The following is a 27,439-nucleotide window of genomic DNA, read 5'->3' on the forward strand; positions in this document are numbered from 1 at the left end:
AGAGAGAAGAAAAGGAAGACAGAGAAGAGAAAGGAAGACAGTGGAGAGAGAAGAGAAAGACAGGAGAGAGAAGAGAAGAGAAAGACAGGAGAGAGAAGAGAAAGGAAGACAGGGGAGAGAGAAGAGAAAGGAAGACGGGGGAGAGAGAAGAGAAAAGAAGACGGGGAGAGAGAGAGAAGAGAGAGGAAGACGGGGGAGAGAGAGAAGAGAAAGATAGAGGGGGAGAGAGAGAAGAGAAAGATAGAGGGGGAGAGAGAGAAGAGAAAGGAAGACAGAGGAGAGAGAGAAGAGAAAGGAAGACAGAGGAGAGAGAGAAGAAAAGGAAGACAGAGGAGAGAGAGAGAGAGAAAGGAAGAAGACAGAGGAGAGAGAGAAGAGAAAGGAAGACAGAGGAGAGAGAGAAGAAAAGGAAGACAGAGGAGAGAGAAGAAAAGGAAGACAGAGGAGAGAGAGAAGAGAAAGGAAGACAGAGGAGAGAGAGAAGAGAAAGGAAGACAGAGGAGAGAGAGAAGAGAAAGGAAGACAGAGGAGAGAGAGAAGAGAAAGGAAGACAGAGGAGAGAGAGAAGAGAAAGGAAGACGGGGGAGAGAGAAGAGAAAGGAAGACGGGGGAGAGAGAGAAGAGAAAGAAAGGGGAGAGAGAGAAGAGAAAGACAGGGGAGAGAGAGAAGAGAAAGACAGGAGAGAGAGAAGAGAAAGACAGGAGAGAGAGAAGAGAAAGACAGGAGAGAGAGAAGAGAAAGACAGGAGAGAGAGAAGAGAAAGACAGGAGAGAGAGAAGAGAAAGACAGAGGGGAGAGAAGAGAAAGGAAGACAGGGGAGAGAGAAGAGAAAGGAAGACAGGGGAGAGAGAGAAGAGAAAGACAGGGGAGACAGAGAAGAGAAAGACAGGGGAGACAGAGAAGAGAAAGACAGGGGAGAGAGAGAAGAGAAAGACAGGGGAGAGAGAGAAGAGAAAGACAGGGGAGAGAGAGAAGAGAAAGGAAGACGGGGGAGAGAGAGAAGAGAAAGACAGGAGAGAGAGAGAAGAGAAAGACAGGAGAGAGAGAGAAGAGAAAGACAGGGGAGACAGAGAAGAGAAAGACAGGGGAGAGAGAGAAGAGAAAGACAGGAGAGAGAGAGAAGAGAAAGACAGGGGAGACAGAGAAGAGAAAGACAGGGGAGAGAGAGAGAAGAGAAAGGAAGAAAGAGGAGAGAGAGAAGAGAAAGATGGGGGAGAGAGAAGAGAAAGACAGGGGAGAGAGAGAAGAGAAAGACAGAGGAGACAGAGAAAGACAGGGGAGACAGAAAGACAGGGGAGAGAGAGAAGAGAAAGACAGGGGAGAGAGAGAAGAGAAAGACAGGGGAGAGAGAGAAGAGAAAGACAGGGGAGAGAGAGAAGAGAAAGACAGGGGAGAGAGAGAAGAGAAAGACAGGGGAGAGAGAGAAGAGAAAGACAGAGGAGAGAGAGAAGAGAAAGGAAGACGGAGGAGAGAGAGAAGAGAAAGGAAGACAGAGGAGAGAGAGAAGAGAAAGGAAGACAGAGGAGAGAGAGAAGAGAAAGGAAGACAGAGGAGAGAGAGAAGAGAAAGGAAGACAGAGGAGAGAGAGAAGAGAAAGGAAGACAGAGGAGAGAGAGAAGAGAAAGACAGGGGAGAGAGAGAAGAGAAAGACAGGAGAGAGAGAAGAGAAAGGAAGACAGAGGAGAGAGAGAAGAGAAAGGAAGACAGAGGAGAGAGAGAAGAGAAAGACAGGAGAGAGAGAAGAGAAAGGAAGACAGAGGAGAGAGAGAGAAGAGAAAGGAAGACAGAGGAGAGAGAGAAGAGAAAGACAGGGGAGAGAGAAGAGAAAGGAAGACAGAGGAGAGAGAGAAGAGAAAGACAGAGGAGAGAGAAGAGAACCAATTTGTCCTGTAACGGTAATATTTGGGTTTAACTTTAAAAGGCTTTCGACAAGCAGAACCTACTCTGCTAATATCTGAATGTGTAGTGCCATCTACAGGACTAGTTACATGACTGACAGCATAGAAAGCCTAACTTAATTCCATTTTATGACTCTCAGTACACTTGTCAAATCTTTAAGGGAGGCTGCTGGTCATTCTGGTATCTGACCACTAGGTGGAAGCAGTGTTTATAAAAATATCTAGTTTCCGAGATACATTTCTCCCCTATTTCAACAACTCCAGCTCATGTGAGACTAAACACTGCTCTCTGTATCAGGGATTGTGTGTCACACGTTAGGTTCCGATACTACCCATAGTTAGTATCACAGTTCCAGCCCTGTGGCAGCATCACCTTCCTGCCAACTAAGCCCTCACACACACACACACACACACACCACCCTAGTCATAAACACCTTCCCCTCCTCCTTTAAGGGTGACAGTGGTGTGTGTTTCCTTCTACCTGTTTAATACATCATCTGTAGATCACATTTCTGTGTTCTGTTGGATCTCCTATTACACACACACCACAGGGGGCTGGTGGCAGAATGGACTCGTGGTGATGACTGGAGCAGGATCAGTGGTATGGGATCACATGGTTTCCAGGTGTTTGATGCCATTCCATTTGCACAGTTCTGGATATTATTACGAGCCGTCCTCCCCTCAGCACCCTCCTGTGGGGCTGCATGTGAGCGTGTCATTGTGAGCTGTGCCAACACACACGCCTCATTGTGAGCTGTGCCAACACACACGCCTCATTGTGAGCTGTGCCAACACACACGCCTCATTGTGAGCTTTGCCAACACACACGCCTCATTGTGAGCTTTGCCAACACACACGCCTCATTGTGAGCTTTGCCAACACACACGCCTCATTGTGAGCTTTGCCAACACACACCTCATTGTGAGCTTTGCCAACACACACCTCATTGTGAGCTTTGCCAACACACACACCTCATTGTGAGCTTTGCCAACACACACACCTCATTGTGAGCTGTGGACAGTGCTAGTAGCAGCACTATCTACTCTGGTGTGTGTGTTGGAGTTGAACATTTATGGATGTTGGTCAGGGAAGCTGGTGTTTCAGAAATAAAACATAACCCCACTAGAAAAACAGGAAAACTGTCTGACTGAACCAAGTTTATTGTTTGTGTTCCTGCCAGTGTGTATGACAGAGAAAGTTGGAGAGACTTTGTGTTTGTCTTTGACAGTTTGTATGTGTGCATTGCTTGTCTTTTGTCTGATCGTATACTGTATACAGTACACCACGTGTGTGTGTGTGTGTGTGTGTGTGTGTGTGTGCTCTCACCCAGTGATGCTGTGCTCAGTGCCATAACTCCATAGTAGGAGAAGGGTCCTGTCTCAAACTTCATGTTCTCGTTTCCAGCCTCCACCTCCACTCGGCCCTGAGGAACACACAGTAACGCACACAGTAAAGTACAAACACCCAGTGACCCAAATAAAGATAGGTACCCGCACACTGATGAGTACACCTGGAGTATGTGCAGTAAAACTTCAAGAGCATTCATCAGTGTGCCTGTACCTACCTTCATGTCATACACATGAACACACCCAGAGACATGCAGTGTCTACTGTTTCAGTGGTGTTGTGTGATCACTGATCGGCCCACAAAGGCTGGAATCCGAACTCCATTGATATTCCATGCATGATTTACACAGTCAAGTTAAGCCTGAGCATCTGATGATAGGATTTCTGCCTGGGATTATGGATTTATGGGGTTATTATAACATGATAATTATAGATGCTTATTATTGTATTTCTACTGCTAGAGTGATGTCTGATCTATCTGCTACGTTTCTTTGAGAGAGCTCTCCTACAGGGTAAAAGAAAACCCTGGCAATCTCATCAATATTATATCACAGTGCAGGTGTGCATGCTGAGGCTTCAGCGTCTCACACACCCACTCTGAGGGTTTAATGTCAACGCGCCCTGGCTCAACACACCCCACTCTGAGGGTTTAATGTCAACGTGCCCTGGCTCAACACACCCCACTCTGAGGGTTTAATGTCAACGTGCCCTGGCTCAACACACCCCACTCTGAGGGTTTAATGTCAACGTGCCCTGGCTCAACACACCCCACTCTGAGGGTTTAATGTCAACGCGCCCTGGCTCAACACACCCCACTCTGAGGGTTTAATGTCAACGTGCCCTGGCTCAACACACCCCACTCTGAGGGTTTAATGTCAACGCGCCCTGGCTCAACACACCCCACTCTGAGGGTTTAATGTCAACGCGCCCTGGCTCAACACATCCCACTCTGAGGGTTTAATGTCAACGTGCCCTGGCTCAACACATCCCACTCTGAGGGTTTAATGTCAACGTGCCCTGGCTCAACACATCCCACTGAGGGTTTAATGTCAACGTGCCCTGGCTCAACACATCCCACTGAGGGTTTAATGTCAACGTGCCCTGGCTCAACACATCCCACTCTGAGGGTTTAATGTCAACGTGCCCTGGCTCAACACACCCCACTCTGAGGGTTTAATGTCAACGTGCCCTGGCTCAACACATCCCACTGAGGGTTTAATGTCAACGTGCCCTGGCTCAACACATCCCACTGAGGGTTTAATGTCAACGTGCCCTGGCTCAACACATCCCACTCTGAGGGTTTAATGTCAACGTGCCCTGGCTCAACACATCCCACTGAGGGTTTAATGTCAACGTGCCCTGGCTCAACACATCCCACTCTGAGGGTTTAATGTCAACGTGCCCTGGCTCAACACATCCCACTGAGGGTTTAATGTCAACGTGCCCTGGCTCAACACATCCCACTGAGGGTTTAATGTCAACGTGCCCTGGCTCAACACATCCCACTCTGAGGGTTTAATGTCAACGTGCCCTGGCTCAACACATCCCACTGAGGGTTTAATGTCAACGTGCCCTGGCTCAACACATCCCAATCAGGGTTCATTTTGGCAGCTATTCCTTTTAGTCTTAGTCACATTTTAGTCATTTCATCCTTCGTTAGTTTTAGTTATTATCAGTCGACTAAAACTCTGGACAATTTTAGTCTAGTTTTAGTCAAAGACATTTTAGTCACATAAAATCTGTGCATTTTTTTCTATTAAATAATGAATATAGGCCTCTAACCTCAACCTCTAACTACACATTCAGAAGGTCTTGTCCAACGTGGCTTTGTATAAATTAGCTGGCAACATTGATATTGTGGCAGATTGTAACCAATTCCAGCTACAATTAACCACATAGGCTATAAAGCCTTGGCTATAGGTTAAACAATTAACAATTCAGATTTTCTTCTCATCATACCTGTTGGGGGGGGTAAGCATTTCCAAAAATCCCATTAGTATTACTTTACTCCTAGTATAGCTATCGTTTTCCCCATAGGAAAAAAAGCGTTGAGAGAGGCAACACAGATGAACAACAGAACACATGGGAGAATGGAGCTTCTGGTGTGATGAAAGCAGACATATCCTCCACCACAGAAAGAGAGAGAGTAAACATGGTTTCTAGTTGAGGTTAGTTACAAGTGAAGGGTCCTGGCTTCGCATCAGTTCAAAGGATTGAGGAGTGACTGAAGTGACCTCCTGGGAGCTGTGCAGGAGAGCCAGGCAGAACAGTGACCTCCTGGGAGGTGTGCAGGAGAGCCAGGCATAACAGTGACCTCCTGGGAGCTGTGCAGGAGAGCCAGGCAGAACAGTGACCTGGGAGCTGTGCAGGAGAGCCAGGCAGAACAGTTACCTCCTGGGAGCTGTGCAGGAGAGCCAGGCAGAACAGTGACCTCCTGGGAGCTGTGCAGGAGAGCCAGGCAGAACAGTGACCTCCTGGGAGCTGTGCAGGAGAGCCAGGCAGAACAGTGACCCCCTGGGAGCTGTGCAGGAGAGCCAGGCAGAACAGTGACCTCCTGGGAGGTGTGCAGGAGAGCCAGGCATAACAGTGACCTCCTGGGAGCTGTGCAGGAGAGCCAGGCAGAACAGTGACCTCCTGGGAGCTGTGCAGGAGAGCCAGGCAGAACAGTGACCTCCTGGGAGCTGTGCAGGAGAGCCAGGCAGAACAGTGACCTCCTGGGAGCTGTGCAGGAGAGCCAGGCAGAACAGTGACCTCCTGGGAGCTGTGCAGGAGAGCCAGGCAGAACAGTGACCTCCTGGGAGCTGTGCAGGAGCCAGGAGAACAGTGACCAGGCAGAACCAGGCAGTGATCTCCTGGGAGGTGTGCAGGGGAGCCAGGCAGAACAGTGACCTCCTGGGAGGTGTGCAGGAGAGCCAGGCAGAACAGTGTTCTCCTGGGAGGTGTGCAGGAGAGCCAGGCAGAACAGTGACCTCCTGGGAGATGTGCAGGAGAGCCAGGCAGAACAGTGACCTCCTGGGAGGTGTGCATGAGAGCCAGGCAGAACAGTGACCTCCTGGGAGGTGTGCAGGAGAGCCAGGCAGAACAGTGACCTCCTGGGAGCTGTGCAGGAGAGCCAGGCAGAACAGTGACCTCCTGGGAGGTGTGCAGGAGAGCCAGGCAGAACAGTGACCTCCTGGGAGCTGTGCAGGAGAGCCAGGCAGAACAGTGACCTCCTGGGAGGTGTGCAGGAGAGCCAGGCAGAACAGTGACCTCCTGTGAGCTGTGCAGGAGAGCCAGGCAGAACAGTGACCTCCTGGGAGCTGTGCAGGAGAGCCAGGCAGAACAGTGACCTCCTGGGAGCTGTGCAGGAGAGCCAGGCAGAACAGCTCAATCAGACCGCGCAACTAAAACAAGTCAATTCTGCCAACGAGAGGATTGCATGAAATGAGAAGGGAGCTTCATGTCAAATTAACTGTCTATTAGTCTCATGTGGTATTCTCCCCTCGTCACATTTTCATTGACTAAAATGAAAAGTAATTTGTAATGGGTATCATATTTTCCAAGGGCATCTCATCTTGTTTTTGTCATTGTTTTAGTCTGGAAAAATAGGTTGTACAGTGATCCCAATGACCTCCTGGAGATGACCCCCCCACACACACCTTCCTGAATGGTGGTAGCAGAGCAGCTGTGCTCATGTTGCTGTCAGTGGAGCTGTAGTGTCACCTTGTGTGTCAACAACAGAGTATCACACACACAGGGGAAGGGGTTCTGAGGGCAAAGCCTAGGTAAGTCTGTGTTAGCCTCTCCCTCTTTGTGTGTAGCTGTGAGCCTCTCCCTCTTTGTGTGTAGCTGTGAGCCTCTCCCTCTTTGTGTGTAGCTGTGAGCCTCTCCATCTTTGTGTGTAGCTGTGAGCCTCTCCCTCTTTGTGTGTAGCTGTGAGCCTCTCCCTCTTTGTGTGTAGCTGTGAGCCTGTTCCTCTTTGTGTGTAGCTGTGAGCCTCTCCCTCTTTGTGTGTAGCTGTGAGCCTCTTCCTCTTTGTGTGTAGCTGTGAGCCTCTCCCTCTTTGTGTGTAGCTGTGAGCCTCTTCCTCTTTGTGTGTAGCTGTGAGCCTCTTCCTCTTTGTGTGTAGCTGTGAGCCTCTCCCTCTTTGTGTGTAGCTGTGAGCCTCTCTCTCTTTGTGTGTAGCTGTGAGCCTCTCTCTCTTTGTGTGTAGCTGTGAGCCTCTCTCTCTTTGTGTGTAGCTGTGAGCCTATCCCTCTTTGTGTGTAGCTGTGAGCCTATCCCTCTTTGTGTGTAGCTGTGAGCCTCTCTCTTTGTGTGTAGCTGTGAGCCTCTCCCTCTTTGTGTGTAGCTGTGAGCCTCTCCCTCTTTGTGTGTAGCTGTGAGCCTCTCTCTCTTTCTCTGTGTGTAGCTGTGAGCCTCTCTCTCTTTCTCTGTGTGTATCTGTGAGCCTCTCCCTCTTTGTGTGTAGCTGTGAGCCTCTCCCTCTTTGTGTGTAGCTGTGAGCCTCTCTCTTTGTGTGTAGCTGTGAGCCTCTCTCTTTGTGTGTAGCTGTGAGCCTCTCTCTTTGTGTGTAGCTGTGAGCCTCTCTCTTTGTGTGTAGCTGTGAGCCTCTCTCTCTTTGTGTGTAGCTGTGAGCCTATCCCTCTTTGTGTGTAGCTGTGAGCCTATCCCTCTTTGTGTGTAGCTGTGAGCCTCTCTCTTTGTGTGTAGCTGTGAGCCTCTCCCTCTTTGTGTGTAGCTGTGAGCCTCTCCCTCTTTGTGTGTAGCTGTGAGCCTCTCTCTCTTTCTCTGTGTGTAGCTGTGAGCCTCTCTCTCTTTCTCTGTGTGTATCTGTGAGCCTCTCCCTCTTTGTGTGTAGCTGTGAGCCTCTCCCTCTTTGTGTGTAGCTGTGAGCCTCTCTCTTTGTGTGTAGCTGTGAGCCTCTCTCTTTGTGTGTAACTGTGAGCCTCTCTCTTTGTGTGTAGCTGTGAGCCTCTCTCTTTGTGTGTAGCTGTGAGCCTCTCTCTTTGTGTGTAGCTGTGAGCCTCTCTCTTTGTGTGTAGCTGTGAGCCTCTCTCTTTGTGTGTAGCTGTGAGCCTCTCTCTCTTTCTCTGTGTGTAGCTGTGAGCCTCTCTCTCTTTCTCTGTGTGTATCTGTGAGCCTCTCCCTCTTTGTGTGTAGCTGTGAGCCTCTCTTTCTCTGCGTGTAGCTGTGAGCCTCTCCCTCTTTGTGTGTAGCTGTGAGCCTCTCTCTTTGTGTGTAGCTGTGAGCCTCTCTCTTTGTGTGTAGCTGTGAGCCTCTCTCTTTGTGTGTAGCTGTGAGCCTCTCTCTTTGTGTGTAGCTGTGAGCCTCTCTCTTTGTGTGTAACTGTGAGCCTCTCCCTCTTTGTGTGTAGCTGTGAGCCTCTCCCTCTTTGTGTGTAGCTGTGAGCCTCTCTCTCTTTCTCTGTGTGTAGCTGTGAGCCTCTCTCTCTTTCTCTGTGTCTATCTGTGAGCCTCTCCCTCTTTGTGTGTAGCTGTGAGACTCTCTTTCTCTGCGTGTAGCTGTGAGCCTCTCCCTCTTTGTGTGTAGCTGTGAGCCTCTCTCTTTGTGTGTAGCTGTGAGCCTCTCCCTCTTTGTGTGTAGCTGTGAGCCTCTCCCTCTTTGTGTGTAGCTGTGAGCCTCTCCCTCTTTGTGTGTAGCTGTGAGCCTCTCCCTCTTTGTGTGTAGCTGTGAGCCTCTCTCTCTTTCTCTGTGTGTAGCTGTGAGCCTCTTTCTCTGTGTGTATCTGTGAGCCTCTCCCTCTTTGTGTGTAGCTGTGAGCCTCTCTCTCTTTCTCTGCGTGTAGCTGTGAGCCTCTCCCTCTTTGTGTGTAGCTGTGAGCCTCTCCCTCTTTGTGTGTAGCTGTGAGCCTCTCCCTCTTTGTGTGTAGCTGTGAGCCTCTCCCTCTTTGTGTGTAGCTGTGAGCCTGTTCCTCTTTGTGTGTAGCTGTGAGCCTCTCCCTCTTTGTGTGTAGCTGTGAGCCTCTCCCTCTTTGTGTGTAGCTGTGAGCCTGTTCCTCTTTGTGTGTAGCTGTGAGCCTCTCCCTCTTTGTGTGTAGCTGTGAGCCTCTCCCTCTTTGTGTGTAGCTGTGAGCCTCTTCCTCTTTGTGTGTAGCTGTGAGCCTCTCTCTTTGTGTGTAGCTGTGAGCCTCTCCCTCTTTGTGTGTAGCTGTGAGCCTCTCTCTCTTTGTGTGTAGCTGTGAGCCTCTCCCTCTTTGTGTGTAGCTGTGAGCCTCTCTCTTTGTGTGTAGCTGTGAGCCTCTCCCTCTTTGTGTGTAGCTGTGAGCCTCTCCTCTTTGTGTGTAGCTGTGAGCCTCTTCCTCTTTGTGTGTAGCTGTGAGCCTCTCTCTCTTTCTCTGCGTGTAGCTGTGAGCCTCTCCCTCTTTGTGTGTAGCTGTGAGCCTCTCCCTCTTTGTGTGTAGCTGTGAGCCTCTCTCTCTTTCTCTGTGTGTATCTGTGAGCCTCTCCCTCTTTGTGTGTAGCTGTGAGCCTGTCCCTCTTTCTCTGCGTGTAGCTGTGAGCCTGACCCTCTTTCTCTGCGTGTAGCTGTGAGCCTCTCCCTCTTTCTTTGTGTGTAGCTGTGAGCCTCTCCCTCTTTCTTTGTGTGTAGCTGTGAGCCTCTCCCTCTTTGTGTAGCTGTGAGCCTCTCCCTCTTTATGTGTAGCTGTGAGCCTCTCTCTCTCTTTCTCTCTGTGTGTCAGTGTGAGCGTCTCCCTCTCTCTGTGTGTGTCAGTGTGAGCGTCTCCCCCTCTCTCTCTGTGTGTGTCAGTGTGAGCGTCTCCCCCTCTCTCTGTGTGTGTCAGTGTGAGCGTCTCCCCCTCTCTCTCTGTGTGTCAGTGTGAGCGTCTCCCCCTCTCTCTCTGTGTGTCAGTGTGAGCGTCTCCCCCTCTCTCTCTGTGTGTGTCAGTGTGAGCGTCTCCCTCTCTCTCTCTGTGTGTCAGTGTGAGCGTCTCCCCTCTCTCTCGCTGTGTGTCAGTGTGAGCGTCTCTCTCCTCTCTCTCCCTCTCTCTCGCTGTGTGTCAGTGTGAGCGTCTCTCTCCCTCTCTCTCCCTCTCTCTCGCTGTGTGTCAGTGTGAGTGTCTCTCTCCCTCTCTCTCCCTCTCTCTCTCTCGCTGTATGTCAGTGTGAGCGTCTCTCTATCTCTCTCTCCCCCTCTCTCTCTCTCGCTGTGTGTCAGTGTGAGCGTCTCTCTATCTCTCTCTCCCTCTCTCTCTCTCCCTCTCTCTCGCTGTGTGTCAGTGTGAGCGTCTCTCTCCCTCTCTCTCCCTCTCTCTCGCTGTGTGTCAGTGTGAGCGTCTCTCTCCCTCTCTCTCCCTCTCTCTCGCTGTGTGTCAGTGTGAGCGTCTCTCTCCCTCTCTCTCCCTCTCTCTCGCTGTGTGTCAGTGTGAGCGTCTCTCTCTCCCTCTCTCTCCCTCTCTCTCGCTGTGTGTCAGTGTGAGCGTCTCTCTCTCCCTCTCTCTCCCTCTCTCTCGCTGTATGTCAGTGTGAGCGTCTCTATCTCTCTGTGTGTGCCAGTGTGAGCGTATCTCTATCTCTCTGTGTGTGTCAGTGTGAGCGTCTCTCTATCTCTCTGTGTGTTTCAGTGTGAGCGTCTCCCCCTCTCTGTGTGTGTCAGTGTGAGCGTCTCCCCCTCTGTGTGTGTCAGTGTGAGCGTCTCCCCCTCTCTGTGTGTTTCAGTGTGAGCGTCTCCCCCTCTCTGTGTGTGTCAGTGTGAGCGTCTCCCCAGTGTGAGCGTCTCTGTGTGTTTCAGTGTGAGCGTCTCCCCCTCTGTGTGTGTCAGTGTGAGCGTCTCCCCCTCTCTCTGTGTGTGTCAGTGTGAGCGTCTCCCCCTCTCTGTGTGTGTCAGTGTGAGCGTCTCCCCTCTCTCTCTGTGTGTCAGTGTGAGCGTCTCCCCCTCTCTCTGTGTGTGTCAGTGTGAGCGTCTCCCCCTCTCTCTGTGTGTGTCAGTGTGAGCGTCTCCCCCTCTCTGTGTGTCAGTGTGAGCGTCTCCCCCTCTCTCTGTGTGTGTCAGTGTGAGCGTCTCCCCCTCTCTCTGTGTGTGTCAGTGTGAGCGTCTCCCCTCTCTCTCTGTGTGTGTCAGTGTGAGCGTCTCCCCCTCTCTCTGTGTGTGTCAGTGTGAGCGTCTCCCCCTCTCTCTCTGTGTGTGTCAGTGTGAGCGTCTCCCCCTCTCTCTCTGTGTGTGTCAGTGTGAGCGTCTCCCTCTCTCTCTGTGTGTGTCAGTGTGAGCGTCTCCCCCTCTCTCTCTGTGTGTGTCAGTGTGAGCGTCTCCCCCTCTCTCTCTGTGTGTGTCAGTGTGAGCGTCTCCCCCTCTCTCTGTGTGTGTCAGTGTGAGCGTCTCCCCCTCTCTCTGTGTGTGTCAGTGTGAGCGTCTCCCTCTCTCTCTGTGTGTGTCAGTGTGAGCGTCTCCCCCTCTCTCTGTGTGTGTCAGTGTCTCCCCTCTCTCTCTGTGTCAGTGTGAGCGTCTCCCCCTCTCTCTCTCTCTGTGTGTCAGTGTGAGCGTCTCCCCTCTCTGTGTGTGTCAGTGTGAGCGTCTCCCTCTCTCTCTGTGTGTGTCAGTGTGAGCGTCTCCCCCTCTCTCTCTGTGTGTGTCAGTGTGAGCGTCTCCTCTGTGTGTGTGTCCTCTCTCTCTGTGTGTGTCAGTGTGAGCGTCTCCCCTCTCTCTCTGTGTGTGTCAGTGTGAGCGTCTCCCCTCTCCCCCTCTCTCTCTGTGTGTGTCAGTGTGAGCGTCTCCCCTCTCTCTCTGTGTGTGTCAGTGTGAGCGTCTCCCTCTCTCTCTCTGTGTGTGTCAGTGTGAGCGTCTCCCCCTCTCTCTGTGTGTGTGTCAGTGTGAGCGTCTCCTCTCTCTCTCTGTGTGTGTCAGTGTGAGCGTCTCCCCTCTCTCTGTGTGTGTCAGTGTGAGCGTCTCCCCTCTCTCTCTGTGTGTCAGTGTGAGCGTCTCCCTCCTCTCTGTGTGTGTCAGTGTGAGCGTCTCCCCTCTCTCTGTGTGTGTCAGTGTGAGCGTCTCCCCTCTCTCTGTGTGTCAGTGTGAGCGTCTCCCCCTCTCTCTCTGTGTGTCAGTGTGAGCGTCTCCCCCTCTCTCTGTGTGTCAGTGTGAGCGTTTCCCTCTCTCTGTGTGTGTCAGTGTGAGCGTCTCCCTCTCTGTGTGTGTCAGTGTGAGCGTCTCCCCCTCTCTCTCTGTGTGTGTCAGTGTGAGCGTCTCCCCCTCTCTCTCTGTGTGTGTCAGTGTGAGCGTCTCCCCCTCTCTCTCTGTGTGTGTCAGTGTGAGCGTCTCCCCCTCTCTCTCTGTGTGTGTCAGTGTGAGCGTCTCCCCTCTCTCTCTGTGTGTGTCAGTGTGAGCGTCTCCCCTCTCTCTCTGTGTGTGTCAGTGTGAGCGTCTCCCCTCTCTCTCTGTGTGTGTCAGTGTGAGCGTCTCCCCCTCTCTCTCTGTGTGTCAGTGTGAGCGTCTCCCCCTCTCTCTCTGTGTGTGTCAGTGTGAGCGTCTCCCCCTCTCTCTCTGTGTGTCAGTGTGAGCGTCTCCCGCTCTCTGTGTGTGTCAGTGTGAGCGTCTCCCCTCTCTCTGTGTGTCAGTGTGAGCGTCTCCCTCTCTCTCTGTGTGTGTCAGTGTGAGCGTCTCCCCTCTCTCTGTGTGTGTCAGTGTGAGCGTCTCCCTCTCTCTGTGTGTCAGTGTGAGCGTCTCCCTCTCTCTCTGTGTGTGTCAGTGTGAGCGTCTCCCCTCTCTCTGTGTGTCAGTGTGAGCGTCTCCCCTCTCTGTGTGTGTCAGTGTGAGCGTCTCCCCCTCTCTCTCTGTGTGTCAGTGTGAGCGTCTCCCTCTCTCTCTGTGTGTGTCAGTGTGAGCGTCTCCCCTCTCTCTGTGTGTGTCAGTGTGAGCGTCTCCCCTCTCTCTGTGTGTGTGTCAGTGTGAGCGTCTCCCCTCTCTCTCTCTGTGTGTCAGTGTGAGCGTCTCCCCTCTCTCTCTGTGTGTGTCAGTGTGAGCGTCTCCGTCTCTCTCTCTCTGTGTGTCAGTGTGAGCGTCTCCCCCTCTCTCTCTGTGTGTGTCAGTGTGAGCGTCTCCCCTCTCTCTGTGTGTGTCAGTGTGAGCGTCTCCCCCTCTCTCTGTGTGTGTCAGTGTGAGCGTCTCCCCCTCTCTCTGTGTGTCAGTGTGAGCGTCTCCCTCTCTCTCTGTGTGTCAGTGTGAGCGTCTCTCTCTCTCTCTGTGTGTGTGTCAGTGTGAGCGTCTCCTTCTCTCTCTGTGTGTGTCAGTGTGAGCGTCTCTCTGTGTGTGTCAGTGTGAGCGTCTCCCTCTCTCTGTGTGTGTCAGTGTGAGTCTCTCTCCCTCTCTCTCTGTGTGTGTCAGTGTGAGCGTCTCTTCTCTCTCTGTGTGTGTCAGTGTGAGCGTCTCCCCCTCTCTCTCTGTGTGTGTCAGTGTGAGCGTCTCCCTCTCTCTCTGTGTGTGTCAGTGTGAGCGTCTCCCCCTCTCTCTGTGTGTGTCAGTGTGAGCGTCTCCCCCTCTCTCTGTGTGTGTCAGTGTGAGCGTCTCCCCCTCTCTCTCTGTGTGTCAGTGTGAGCGTCTCCCTCTCTCTCTGTGTGTCAGTGTGAGCGTCTCCCCCTCTCTCTCTGTGTGTGTCAGTGTGAGCGTCTCCCTCTCTCTCTCTGTGTGTGTCAGTGTGAGCGTCTCCCTCTCTCTCTGTGTGTCAGTGTGTCAGCGTCTCCCCTCTCTCTGTGTGTCAGTGTGAGCGTCTCCCTCTCTCTCTGTGTGTCAGTGTGAGCGTCTCTCCCCCTCTCTCTCTGTGTGTCAGTGTGGCGTCTCCCCCTCTCTCTCTCTGTGTGTGTCAGTGTGTCTCCCCCTCTCTCTGTGTGTCAGTGTGAGCGTCTCCCCTCTCTCTCTGTGTGTGTCAGTGTGAGCGTCTCCCCCTCTCTCTCTGTGTGTCAGTGTGAGCGTCTCCCCCTCTCTCTCTGTGTGTCAGTGTGAGCGTCTCCCTCTCTCTCTGTGTGTCAGTGTGAGCGTCTCAGTGTGAGCTCTCTCTCTCTGTGTGTCAGTGTGAGCGTCTCCCTCTCTCTCTCTGTGTGTCAGTGTGAGCGTCTCCCTCTCTCTGTGTGTGTGTCAGTGTGAGCGTCTCCCTCTCTCTCTGTGTGTGTCAGTGTGAGCGTCTCCCCCTCTCTCTCTGTGTGTGTCAGTGTGAGCGTCTCCCTCTCTCTGTGTGTGTCAGTGTGAGCGTCTCCCTCTCTCTGTGTGTGTCAGTGTGAGCGTCTCCCTCTCTCTCTGTGTGTGTCAGTGTGAGCGTCTCCCTCTCTCTCTCTGTGTGTCAGTGTGAGCGTCTCCCTCTCTCTCTCTGTGTGTCAGTGTGAGCGTCTCCCCTCTCTCTCTCTGTGTGTGTCAGTGTGAGCGTCTCCCTCTCTCTCTGTGTGTGTCAGTGTGAGCGTCTCTCTATCTCTCTGTGTGTGTCAGTGTGAGCGTCTCTCTATCTCTCTGTGTGTGTCAGTGTGAGCGTCTCCCTCTCTCTCTGTGTGTGTCAGTGTGAGCGTCTCCCTCTCTGTGTGTGTCAGTGTCTCTCTCTCTCTGTGTGTGTCAGTGTGAGCGTCTCCCCTCTCTCTCTGTGTGTGTCAGTGTGAGCGTCTCCCCCTCTCTCTGTGTGTCAGTGTGAGCGTCTCCCTCTCTCTGTGTGTCAGTGTGAGCGTCTCCCCCTCTCTCTGTGTGTGTCAGTGTGAGCGTCTCCCCCTCTCTCTGTGTGTGTCAATGTGAGTGTCTCTCTCTCTGTGTGTCAGTGTGAGCGTCTCCCTCTCTCTGTGTGTGTCAGTGTGAGCGTCTCCCTCTCTCTGTGTGTGTCAGTGTGAGCGTCTCCCTCTCTGTGTGTGTCAGTGTGAGCGTCTCCCTCTCTCTGTGTGTGTCAGTGTGTGCGTCTCCTCCCTCTCTCTGTGTGTCAGTGTGAGCGTCTCCCCCTCTCTCTCTGTGTGTCAGTGTGAGCGTCTCCCTCTCTCTCTGTGTGTCAGTGTGAGCGTCTCCCTCTCTCTCTCTGTGTGTCAGTGTGAGCGTCTCCCCCTCTCTCTCTCTGTGTGTCAGTGTGAGCGTCTCCCTCTCTCTCTGTGTGTGTCAGTGTGAGCGTCTCCCTCTCTCTCTCTGTGTGTCAGTGTGAGCGTCTCCCTCTCTCTCTGTGTGTGTGTCAGTGTGAGCGTCTCCCTCTCTCTGTGTGTGTCAGTGTGAGCGTCTCCTCTCTCTGTGTGTGTCAGTGTGAGCGTCTCCCCTCTCTCTGTGTGTGTCAGTGTGAGCGTCTCCCTCTCTCTGTGTGTGTCAGTGTGAGCGTCTCCCCCTCTCTCTGTGTGTGTCAGTGTGAGCGTCTCCCCCTCTCTCTGTGTGTCAGTGTGAGCGTCTCCCCTCTCTCTCTCTGTGTGTCAGTGTGAGCGTCTCCCCCTCTCTCTCTCTGTGTGTCAGTGTGAGCGTCTCCCTCTCTCTCTCTGTGTGTCAGTGTGAGCGTCTCCCAGTGTGAGCTCTCTCTCTCTGTCTCCCCTCTCTCTCTGTGTGTGTCAGTGTGAGCGTCTCCCCTCTCTCTGTGTGTGTCAGTGTGAGCGTCTCCCCTCTCTCTCTGTGTGTGTCCCTCTCTCTGTCTGTGTGTCAGTGTGAGCGTCTCCCCCTCTCTCTCTGTGTGTGTCAGTGTGAGCGTCTCCCTCTCTCTCTCTGTGTGTCAGTGTGAGCGTCTCCCCCTCTCTCTCTGTGTGTCAGTGTGAGCGTGTGTGTCAGTGTGAGCGTCTCCCCCTCTCTCTCTCTGTGTGTCAGTGTGAGCGTCTCCCTCTCTCTCTGTGTGTCAGTGTGAGCGTCTCCCTCTCTCTCTCTGTGTGTCAGTGTGAGCGTCTCCCCTCTCTGTGTGTCAGTGTGAGCGTCTCCTCTCTGTGTGTGTCAGTGTGAGCGTCTCCCTCTCTCTGTGTCAGTGTGAGCGTCTCCCTCTCTCTCTCTGTGTGTGTCAGTGTGAGCGTCTCCCTCTCTCTGTGTGTGTGTCAGTGTGAGCGTCTCTCTCTGTGTGTCAGTGTGAGCGTCTCCCTCTCTCTCTGTGTGTGTCAGTGTGAGCGTCTCCCTCTCTCTCTCTGTGTGTCAGTGTGAGCGTCTCCCCCTCTCTCTCTGTGTGTCAGTGTGAGCGTCTCCCCCTCTCTCTCTGTGTGTCAGTGTGAGCGTCTCCCCCTCTCTCTCTGTGTCAGTGTGAGCGTCTCCCTCTCTCTCTCTGTGTGTCAGTGTGAGCGTCTCCCTCTCTCTGTGTGTGTCAGTGTGAGCGTCTCCCTCTCTCTGTGTGTGTCAGTGTGAGCGTCTCCCTCTCTCTCTGTGTGTGTCAGTGTGAGCGTCTCCCTCTCTCTCTCTGTGTGTCAGTGTGAGCGTCTCCCTCTCTCTCTGTGTGTGTCAGTGTGAGCGTCTCCCCCTCTCTCTCTGTGTGTGTCAGTGTGAGCGTCTCCCTCTCTCTCTGTGTGTGTCAGTGTGAGCGTCTCCCTCTCTCTCTCTGTGTGTCAGTGTGAGCGTCTCCCTCTCTCTGTGTGTCAGTGTGAGCGTCCCCCTCTCTCTGTGTGTCAGTGTGAGCGTCTCCCCTCTCTCTCTGTGTGTCAGTGTGAGCGTCTCCCTCTCTCTCTGTGTGTCAGTGTGAGCGTCTCCCTCTCTCTGTGTGTCAGTGTGAGCGTCTCCCCCTCTCTCTCTGTGTGTCAGTGTGAGCGTCTCCCTCTCTCTGTGTGTGTCAGTGTGAGCGTCTCCCTCTCTCTCTGTGTGTGTCAGTGTGAGCGTCTCCCCTCTCTCTCTGTGTGTGTCAGTGTGAGCGTCTCCCCTCTCTCTCTCTGTGTGTGTCAGTGTGAGCGTCTCCCCCTCTCTCTCTGTGTGTGTCAGTGTGAGCGTCTCCCTCTCTCTCTCTGTGTGTGTCAGTGTGAGCGTCTCCCTCTCTCTGTGTGTCAGTGTGAGCGTCTCCCTCTCTCCCTCTCTGTGTGTCAGTGTGAGCGTCTCCCTCTCTCTGTGTGTGTGGCAGTGTGTGTGTGTCAGTCTCCCTCTCTCTGTGTGTCAGTGTGAGCGTCTCCCCTCTCTCTGTGTGTGTCAGTGTGAGCGTCTCCCTCTCTCTCTGTGTGTCAGTGTGAGCGTCTCCCCTCTCTCTGTGTGTGTCAGTGTGAGCGTCTCCCTCTCTCTCTGTGTGTCAGTGTGAGCGTCTCCCCTCTCTCTCTGTGTGTGTCAGTGTGAGCGTCTCCCCTCTCTCTCTGTGTGTCAGTGTGGCGTCTCCCTCTCTCTGTGTGTCAGTGTGAGCGTCTCCCCTCTCTCTCTGTGTGTGTCAGTGTGAGCGTCTCCCGTCTCTCTCTCTCTGTGTGTGTCAGTGTGAGCGTCTCCCCTCTCTCTCTGTGTGTGTCAGTGTGAGCAGTGTGAGCGTCTCCCTCTCTCTGTGTGTGTCAGTGTGAGCGTCTCCCTCTCTCTCTGTGTGTGTCAGTGTGAGCGTCTCCCTCTCTGTGTGTCTCTCCCTCTCTCTGTGTGTCAGTGTGAGCGTCTCCCTCTCTCTCTGTGTGTCAGTGTGAGCGTCTCCTCTGTGTGTGTGTCAGTGTGAGCGTCTCCCTCTCTCTGTGTGTGTCAGTGTGAGCGTCTCCCTCTCTCTGTGTGTGTCAGTGTGAGCGTCTCCCCCTCTCTCTCTGTGTGTGTCAGTGTGAGCGTCTCCCCCTCTCTCTCTCTGTGTGTGTCAGTGTGAGCGTCTCCCCCTCTCTCTCTCTGTGTGTGTCAGTGTGAGCGTCTCCCCTCTCTCTCTCTGTGTGTCAGTGTGAGCGTGTGGCGTCTCCCCTCTCTCTCTGAGTGTGTCAGTCTCCCCTCTCTCTCTCTGTGTGTGTCAGTGTGAGCGTCTCTCCTCTCTCTGTGTGTGTCAGTGTGAGCGTCTCCCTCTCTCTCTGTGTGTCAGTGTGAGCGTCTCCCTCTCTCTCTGTGTGTCAGTGTGAGCGTCTCCCTCTCTCTGTGTGTCAGTGTGAGCGTCTCCCTCTCTCTGTGTGTCAGTGTGAGCGTCTCCCTCTCTCTGTGTGTGTCAGTGTGAGCGTCTCCCTCTCTCTGTGTGTGTCAGTGTGAGCGTCTCCCCTCTCTCTGTGTGTGTCAGTGTGAGCGTCTCCCCTCTCTCTGTGTGTCAGTGTGAGCGTCTCCCTCTCTCTCTGTGTGTGTCAGTGTGAGCGTCTCCCCCTCTCTCTCTGTGTGTCAGTGTGAGCGTCTCCCCTCTCTCTGTGTGTGTCAGTGTGAGCGTCTCCCCCTCTCTCTCTGTGTGTGTCAGTGTGAGCGTCTCCCCCTCTCTCTCTGTGTGTGTCAGTGTGAGCGTCTCCCCCTCTCTCTCTGTGTGTGTCAGTGTGAGCGTCTCCCCCTCTCTCTCTGTGTGTGTCAGTGTGAGCGTCTCCCTCTCTCTGTGTGTGTCAGTGTGAGCGTCTCCCTCTCTCTGTGTGTGTCAGTGTGAGCGTCTCCCTCTCTCTGTGTGTGTCAGTGTGAGCGTCTCCCTCTCTCTCTGTGTGTCAGTGTGAGCGTCTCCCTCTCTCTCTCTGTGTGTCAGTGTGAGCGTCTCCCTCTCTCTGTGTGTCAGTGTGAGCGTCTCCCTCTCTCTGTGTGTCAGTGTGAGCGTCTCCCTCTCTCTGTGTGTCAGTGTGAGCGTCTCCCTCTGTGTGTCAGTGTGAGCGTCTCCCCTCTCTCTGTGTGTCAGTGTGAGCGTCTCCCCCTCTCTCTCTCTGTGTGTCAGTGTGAGCGTCTCCCCCTCTCTCTCTGTGTGTGTCAGTGTGAGCGTCTCCCTCTCTGTGTGTGTCAGTGTGAGCGTCTCCCCCTCTGTGTGTGTCAGTGTGAGCGTCTCCCTCTCTCTGTGTGTGTCAGTGTGAGCGTCTCCCTCTCTCTCTGTGTGTCAGTGTGAGCGTCTCCCCTCTCTCTCTGTGTGTCAGTGTGAGCGTCTCCCTCTCTCTCTGTGTGTCAGTGTGAGCGTCTCCCTCTCTCTCTCTGTGTGTGTCAGTGTGAGCGTCTCCCTCTCTCTCTGTGTGTCAGTGTGAGCGTCTCCCTCTCTCTGTGTGTCAGTGTGAGCGTCTCCCCCTCTCTCTCTGTGTGTGTCAGTGTGAGCGTCTCCCTCTCTCTCTCTGTGTGTCAGTGTGAGCGTCTCCCCCTCTCTCTGTGTGTGTCAGTGTGAGCGTCTCCCCCTCTCTCTCTGTGTGTGTCAGTGTGAGCGTCTCCCCCTCTCTCTCTGTGTGTGTCAGTGTGAGCGTCTCCCTCTCTCTCTGTGTGTGTCAGTGTGAGCGTCTCCCCCTCTCTCTCTGTGTGTGTCAGTGTGAGCGTCTCCCTCTCTCTCTGTGTGTGTCAGTGTGAGCGTCTCCCCTCTCTCTCTCTGTGTGTGTGTCAGTGTGAGCGTCTCCCTCTCTCTCTGTGTGTGTCAGTGTGAGCGTCTCCCTCTCTCTCTCTGTGTGTCAGTGTGAGCGTCTCCCTCTCTCTCTCTGTGTGTCAGTGTGAGCGTCTCCCCTCTCTCTCTGTGTGTGTCAGTGTGAGCGTCTCCCCTCTCTCTCTGTGTGTCAGTGTGAGCGTCTCCCTCTCTCTCTCTCTCTGTGTGTCAGTGTGAGCGTCTCCCCTCTCTCTCTGTGTGTCAGTGTGTGTGTCAGTGTGAGCGTCTCCCCTCTCTCTCTGTGTGTCAGTGTGAGCGTCTCCCCCTCCTCTCTGTGTGTCAGTGTGAGCGTCTCCCCCTCTCTGTGTGTGTCTGTGTGCAGTGTGTCTCTCTGTGTGTGTCAGTGTGAGCGTCTCCCCCTCTCTCTCTGTGTGTGTCAGTGTGAGCGTCTCCCCCTCTCTCTCTGTGTGTGTCAGTGTGAGCGTCTCCCCCTCTCTCTCTGTGTGTGTCAGTGTGAGCGTCTCCCTCTCTCTCTGTGTGTGTCAGTGTGAGCGTCTCCCCTCTCTCTCTGTGTGTGTCAGTGTGAGCGTCTCCCTCTCTCTGTGTGTGTCAGTGTGAGCGTCTCCCCTCTCTCTCTGTGTGTCAGTGTGAGCGTCTCCCCCTCTCTCTCTGTGTGTGTCAGTGTGAGCGTCTCCCTCTCTCTCTGTGTGTCAGTGTGAGCGTCTCCCTCTCTCTCTGTGTGTCAGTGTGAGCGTCTCCCTCTCTCTCTCTCTGTGTGTCAGTGTGAGCGTCTCCCTCTCTCTCTGTGTGTCAGTGTGAGCGTCTCCCCCTCTCTCTGTGTGTCAGTGTGAGCGTCTCCCTCTCTCTGTGTGTGTCAGTGTGAGCGTCTCCCCCTCTCTGTGTGTCAGTGTGAGCGTCTCCCCGTCTCTCTCTCTGTGTGTCAGTGTGAGCGTCTCCCCCCTCTCTGTGTGTCAGTGTGTCTCCCCTCTCTCTCTGTGTGTGTCAGTGTGAGCAGTGTGTCAGTGTGAGCGTCTCCCCCTCTCTCTGTGTGTCAGTGTGAGCGTCAGTGTGGCGTCTCCCTCTCTCTGTGTGTCAGTGTGAGCGTCTCCCTCTCTCTGTGTGTCAGTGTGAGCGTCTCCCCCTCTCTCTGTGTGTCAGTGTGAGCGTCTCCCCCTCTCTCTCTGTGTGTCAGTGTGAGCGTCTCCCTCTCTCTGTGTGTGTGTCAGTGTGAGCGTCTCCCCCTCTCTCTGTGTGTCAGTGTGAGCGTCTCCCTCTCTCTGTGTGTCAGTGTGTGTGTGTCAGTGTGAGCGTCTCCCCCTCTCTCTCTGTGTGTGTCAGTGTGAGCGTCTCCCTCTCTCTCTCTCTGTGTCTGTGTGTCAGTGTGAGCGTCTCCCCCTCTCTCTGTGTGTGTCAGTGTGAGCGTCTCCCTCTCTCTCTGTGTGTGTCAGTGTGAGCGTCTCCCTCTCTCTGTGTGTCAGTGTGAGCGTCTCCCTCTCTCTGTGTGTGTCAGTGTGAGCGTCTCCCTCTCTCTGTGTGTGTCAGTGTGAGCGTCTCCCTCTCTCTGTGTGTGTCAGTGTGAGCGTCTCCCTCTCTCTGTGTGTGTCAGTGTGAGCGTCTCCCTCTCTCTGTGTGTGTCAGTGTGAGCGTCTCCCTCTCTCTCTGTGTGTCAGTGTGAGCGTCTCCCTCTCTCTCTGTGTGTCAGTGTGAGCGTCTCCCCCTCTCTCTGTGTGTCAGTGTGAGCGTCTCCCCCTCTCTCTGTGTGTCAGTGTGAGCGTCTCCCCCTCTCGCTCTGTGTGTCAGTGTGAGCGTCTCCCCCTCTCTCTGTGTGTCAGTGTGAGCGTCTCCCCCTCTCTCTGTGTGTCAGTGTGAGCGTCTCCCCCTCTCTCTGTGTGTCAGTGTGAGCGTCTCCCCCTCTCTCTGTGTGTCAGTGTGAGCGTCTCCCCCTCTCTCTGTGCGTCAGTGTGAGCGTCTCCCCCTCTCTCTCTGTGTGTCAGTGTGAGCGTCTCCCCCTCTCGCTCTGTGTGTCAGTGTGAGTGTTTCCCCCTCACATTTACATAAGTATTCAGACCCTTTACTCAGTACTTTGTTGAAGCACCTTTGGCTGCGATGACAGCCTCCAGTCTTCTTGGGTACAGCTCACACGCTAAAAACTAGGTACACCAGTATTTGGGGAGTTTCTCCCATTCTTCTCTGCAGATCCTCTCAAGCTCTGTGAAGTTGGTTGGGGAGCGTTGCTGCACAGCTATTATCAGGTCTCTCCAGAGATGTTAGATCGGGTTAAAGTCTGGGCTCTGGCTGGGCCAATCAAGGACATTGAGACTTGTCCTGAAGTCACTCCTGCATTGTCTTGGCTGTGTGCTTAGGGTCATTGTCCTGTTGGAAGATGAACATTCACCCCAGTGTGAGGTCTTCAGCGCTCTGGAGCAGGTTTTCATCAAGGATCTCTCTGTACTTTGCTCCGTTCATCTTTCCCTCGATCCTGACTAGTCTCCCAGTCCCAGCCACTGAATAACATCCCCACAGCATGATGCTGCCACCACCATGCTACACTGTAGGGTTGTTGCCAGGTTACCTCCAGATGTGACGCTTGTCACACCAGCCAAAGAGTTCAATCTTGGTTTCATCAGACCAGATAATCTTGTTTCTCATGGTCTAAGAGCCCTTTACGTGCCTTTTGGCAAACTCCAAACAGGCTGTCATGTGCCTTTTAGTGAAGAGTGGCTTCCACCTGGCCACTCTACCATAAAGGCCTGTTTGGTGTAGTGCTGCGGAGATCAAATCAAAGTTTATTTGTCACGTGCGCCAAATACAACAGGTGTAGTAGACCTTACAGTGTACTGCTTACTTACAGGCTCTAACCGATAGTTCAAAAAAGGTATTAGGTGAACAATAGTTAAGTAAAGAAATAAAACAACAGTAAAAAGACAGGCTATATACAGTAATGAGGCTATAAAATTAGCGAGGCTACATACAGACACTGGTTAGTCAGGCTGATTGAGGTAGTATTTACATGTAGATATGGTAAAGTGACTATGCATATGATGAACAGAGAGTAGCAGTAGAGTAAAAGAGGGGTTGGTGGGTGGTGCGACACAATGCAGATAGCCTGGTTGGTCGGTGTGACGTAGAAGTCCGTCACTGGCCGCGGGCAGCATTTGGTTCTTTAACGCACACACATATTCATCACTCCTCCCTGCGCCATTATAAGATAAGTTAACGATGTGGGTCGACACACAAATTAACTTCTGTCTTGGTGCATGCATTTCACACTTGTCAATGTTCATATTTGAGAGATACAATAATTATTATACTTATCAATGTTGTGGATGAGCGCATTGTTTGTTTGTTCTGTTCCTCTCTCTCCATCTCTGTAGCTTCCGGGTATGCTGGAAAAGGACCCGAGCTAAGGGAATTGGGTTGGCTTTATAGTGCCTGTCCCAAATGGCTCATTAATGCATATGGGCATATTGAAAGATATTGTCAGTAGTGATGTAATGTTGTAAATGTTATGTTGTGATATTGTTTAAAACCGTGTTGCAATGTATATCCTTTAGTATGTTTAGTTCATGGAAAATGTAGGTTTGTATTGTTAATTGATTAATTAATGAGGGTTAATTGTTCTGAGGGGAGGGGCTAGCCCTACAAAAGGAGCCTCTCTTTCAGTTAGGGAGAGGCATTTTTGATTGAGCTGTGGATGGGGCAGCATTGTTTTTAAGCTGTCCCATAAGGTAGACGTTGATGGCGGTACTGTTGTTTTTGTTCCGGAATCACTTGTAAATAAACACCTTTGCACAGAAGAACTTTTGCGGCTCCGCCATCTTTTTATTTTGATAGAGGTTAGGTTATCCAGTTTAGCCTTCTGGCCTACTCTACGTGACATATGGTGGCAGTGGTGGGATGGCGTACCGCAAATCAGTGAATTCCAACAAGAGAGGTAAAGGAATGCGTACAGGATTGCGTTCTCAGCAACAGCATCAACTGTCAGAAAAGGTACCTGAAGTTGAACCGGGGTGGAATACCATGGAATCGTCTAGTGAAGAAGAGGTCAAGTATGAGAAACTAGGAGCCCGACCTCGGGGCCAAAGACAACCAGAACTGGGTGAGCTGCTGACTGAAGGAGCAGTTGGGGGACCAGAACCACACCCAACCATGGTAACCCTTTTTCAGCAACTTTTCACCTGCCTTGAGAGGAGGGACGAAGACCTCAAGCAGGAGTTACGTGGCCTACGCCAATCTATCCTCACAGCTCCCCACCAGGCGGAACTCGTCAGTGAGAGCCCAAGATTGGGTCTTCCAACACCAGGACGACAAAGGATCGATGCAGCAGGGACTTCAACTCCACAGCAGGCACCCCAAGCAGTAATGAGGCCAGCACCAGGAGACAAGTCCAGCAGTGTTAACGTCCATCTTCCAGCATTCCTGAGGAAGGAGCCAAAGATGCCCTCATACCAGCAGGGGGAGGACATTGAAAACTACCTGCTGAGGTTTGAGCGCATGGCTAAGATGTGGCAGTGGCCTGAGGTAGAGTGGGCCTGCAGGCTTGTCCCATTGCTCACGGACAAGGCCTTAGAGGCTTACACAGCAATGGATGAGCAAGGGCTTGAAGGAAGCGCTGCTGGTGAAGTTTGACATCTCACCGGAAACCTACCGTCAACGCTTCAGAGCTGCATCAACGCCATCGGGTGAGTCGCCGACAGAGACATACCACCGCCTCAAGGGTCTCTACCGACGATGGGTTCGACCGGGGGAGAAGACACAGGACGAAATCGGGGAGGTCATCATCCTCGAGCAACTTCTACAAGTTCTACCACACGACATTCGAACCTGGGTCCGAGAAATAAACACCTTTGCACAGAAGAACTTTTGCGGCTCCGCCATCTTTTTATTTTGATAGAGGTTAGGTTATCCAGTTTAGCCTTCTGGCCTACTCTACGTGACAGTCGGCCCAATTGAGGTAGCATGTACATGAATGTATAGTTAAAGTGACGATGCATATATGATAAACAGAGAGTAGCAGCAGCATAAAAAGAGGGGTTGTGCAAATAGTGATGTACTGGGCCGTACGCGCTACCCGCTGAAGTGCCTTGTGGTCAGAGGCCGAGCAATTGCCGTACCAGGCAGTGACGCTCTCGATGTTGCAGCTGTAGAACCTTTTGAGGATTTCAGGACCCATGCAAAATCTTTTAGTTTCCTGAGGGGGAATAGGCTTTGTCGTGCCCTCTTCACGACTGTCTTGGTGTGTTTGGACCATTCTAGTTTGTTGTTGATGTGGACACCAAGGAACTTGAAGCACTCAACCTGCTGAGGTGAATGGGGGCGTGCTCGGTCCTCCTTTTCTTATAGTCCACAATCATCTCCTTAATCTTGGTTACGTTGAGGCCAGGCCAGGTCTCTGACCTCCTCCCTATAGGCTGTCTTGTCGTTGTCGGTGATCAGGCCTACCACTGTTGTGTCGTCTGCAAACTTAATGATGGTGTTGGAGTCGTGCCTGGCCATGGAATCGTGGGTGAACAGGGAGTAAAGGAGGAGGCTAGGCACGCACCCCTGGGGAGCTCCAGTGTTGAGGATCAGCGTGGCAGATGTGTTGCTACCTACCCTCACTACCTGGGGGAGGCCCGTCAAGAAGTCCAGGATCCAGTTGCAGAGGGAGGTGTTTAGTCCCAGGATCCTTAGCTTAGTGATGAGCTTTGAGGGTACTATGGTGTTGAACGCTAAGCTGTAGTCAATGAATAGCACTCTCACACTAGTTCCTTTTGTTCAGGTGGGAAGGGGCAGTGTGGAGTGCAATAGAGATGGCATCATCTGTGGGTCTGTTGGGGCGGTATGCAAATTGGAGCGGGTCTAGGGTTTCTGGGATAATGGTGTTAATGTGAGCCATTACCAACCTTTCAAAGCACTTCATGGCTACGGATGTGAGTGCTACGGATGTGAGTGCTACGGGTCTGTAGTCATTTAGGCAGGTTTCCTTTGTGTTCTTGGGCACAGGGACTATGGTGGTCAGCTTGAAACATGTTGGTATTACAGACTCAATCAGGGACATGTTAGAAATGTCAGTGAAGACACCTGCCAGTTGGTCAGCACATGCCCAGAGCACACGTCCTGGTAATCAGTCTGGCCTCGCAGCCTTGTGAATGTTGACCTGTTTAAAGATCTTACTCACGTCTGCTACGGAGAGCGTGATCACACAGTCATCCAGAACAGCTGATGCTCTCATGCATGCCTCAGTGTTGCTTGCCTCGAAGTGAGCATAGAAGTGATTTAGTTCGTCTGGTAGGCTCGTGTCACTGCGCAGCTCGCGGCTGTGCTTCCATTTGTAGTCTGTAATAGTTTGCAAGCCCTGCCACATAAGACGAGCTCCAGAGCCGGTGTAGTATGATTCAATCTTAGCCCTGTATTGACGCTTTGCCTGTTTGATGGTCATCGCAGGGCATAGCAGGATTTCTTGTAAACTTCCGGGTTTGAGTCCCGCACCTTGAAAGCGGCAACTCTACCCTTTAGCTCAGTGTGGATGTTGCCTGTAATCCATGGCTTCTGGTTGGGGTATGTACGTACAGTCACTGTGGGGAAGACGTCCTCGATGCACTTATTGAGAAAGCCAGTGACTGATATGGTGTACTCCTCAATGCCATCGGAAGAATCCCTGAACATGTTACAGTCTGTGATAGAAAAACAGTCCTGTAGTTTAGCATCTACTTCATCTGACCACTTTTTTATAGACTGAGTCACTGGTACTTCCTGCTTTAATTGTAGCTTGTTAGCAGGAATCAGGAGGATAGAGTTGTGGTCGGATTTACCAAATGGAGGGCTCTACAGACAATTCCTTTCGACCTCATGGCTTGGTTTTTGCTCTGACATGCACTGTCAACTGTGGGACCTTATATAGACAGGTGTGTGCCTTTCAAAATCATGTCCAATCAATTGAATTTACCACAGGTGGACTCCAATGAAGTTGTAGAAACATCTCAAGGATGATTAATGGAAACAGGATGTACTTGAGCTCAATTTCGAGTCTCATAGTAAAGGGTCTGAATACTTAGGTAAATAAGATACTTGTTTTTCTTATTTTTAATACATTTGCAAACATTTATAAAAACATGTTTTCCCTTTGTCATTACAGTGAATGTGAAATGATCAAAGGGTCTGAATACTTTACAAATGCACTTTTTATGCAGGGTCAGTAGCTACATTCTGGGTCAGATCCAGGGTCAGTAGCTATAATAGAGGGTCAGATCCGGGGTCATGAGCTACATACTGGGTCAGATCCAGGGTCAGTAGCTGCATACGGGGTCAGATCCAGGGTCAGTAGCGACATACGGGGTCAGATCCAGGGTCAGTAACTACATACTGGGTCAGATCCAGGGTCAGTAGCTACATACCGTGTCAGATCCAGGGTCAGTAGCTACATACCGTGTCAGATCCAGGGTCAGTAGCTACATACCGTGTCAGATCCAGGGTCAGTAGCTACATACTGGGTCAGATCCAGGGTCAGTAGCTACATACTGGGTCAGATCCAGGGTCAGTAGCTACATACTGGGTCAGATCCAATCCTCTCTCTCCTCTCCTTCCTTTACCTTTCCACCTGACTCTAGTCACGTCTTCTCTACTCTCCTTCTCCCCCTTCCTTGTTCCCCTCTTCTCCCTTTCTCTCCCCTTCCCCCCTCAGTCTCTCCTTACATAGTAGGGATCAATTAGTGAAGGGCAGGCCTGCTCCCCAGCAAGCTTCACATGAAGTCATCTGACACACCCACCCATATACATTGTGCTCAAGTGCTGTACACTTAAAGAGCTAAAGCCAATAGCCTGAGTCACACCACAGGAATCAAACTGTTGACCTTAATCCAGTCTGTGTGTGTTTAAAGCTGTGAGTGAGCCATCTAGCTGGAAGATGAGGATAGATATTGCATTGCTGTTGAAG

At 52.4% G+C, this 27,439-nt stretch overlaps 1 pseudogene; it reads right to left on the minus strand.

Moving 5' to 3' along the window:
* The window catches only part of LOC115117184 (metal transporter CNNM4-like), a 92,303-nt pseudogene that overhangs the window by 17,510 nt on the left and 47,354 nt on the right, over nt 1-27,439 (minus strand).

The sequence above is a fragment of the Oncorhynchus nerka genome, linkage group LG4 (assembly GCF_034236695.1).
Source record: "Oncorhynchus nerka isolate Pitt River linkage group LG4, Oner_Uvic_2.0, whole genome shotgun sequence".
In the NCBI taxonomy this organism is placed as follows: Eukaryota; Metazoa; Chordata; class Actinopteri; order Salmoniformes; family Salmonidae; genus Oncorhynchus; species Oncorhynchus nerka.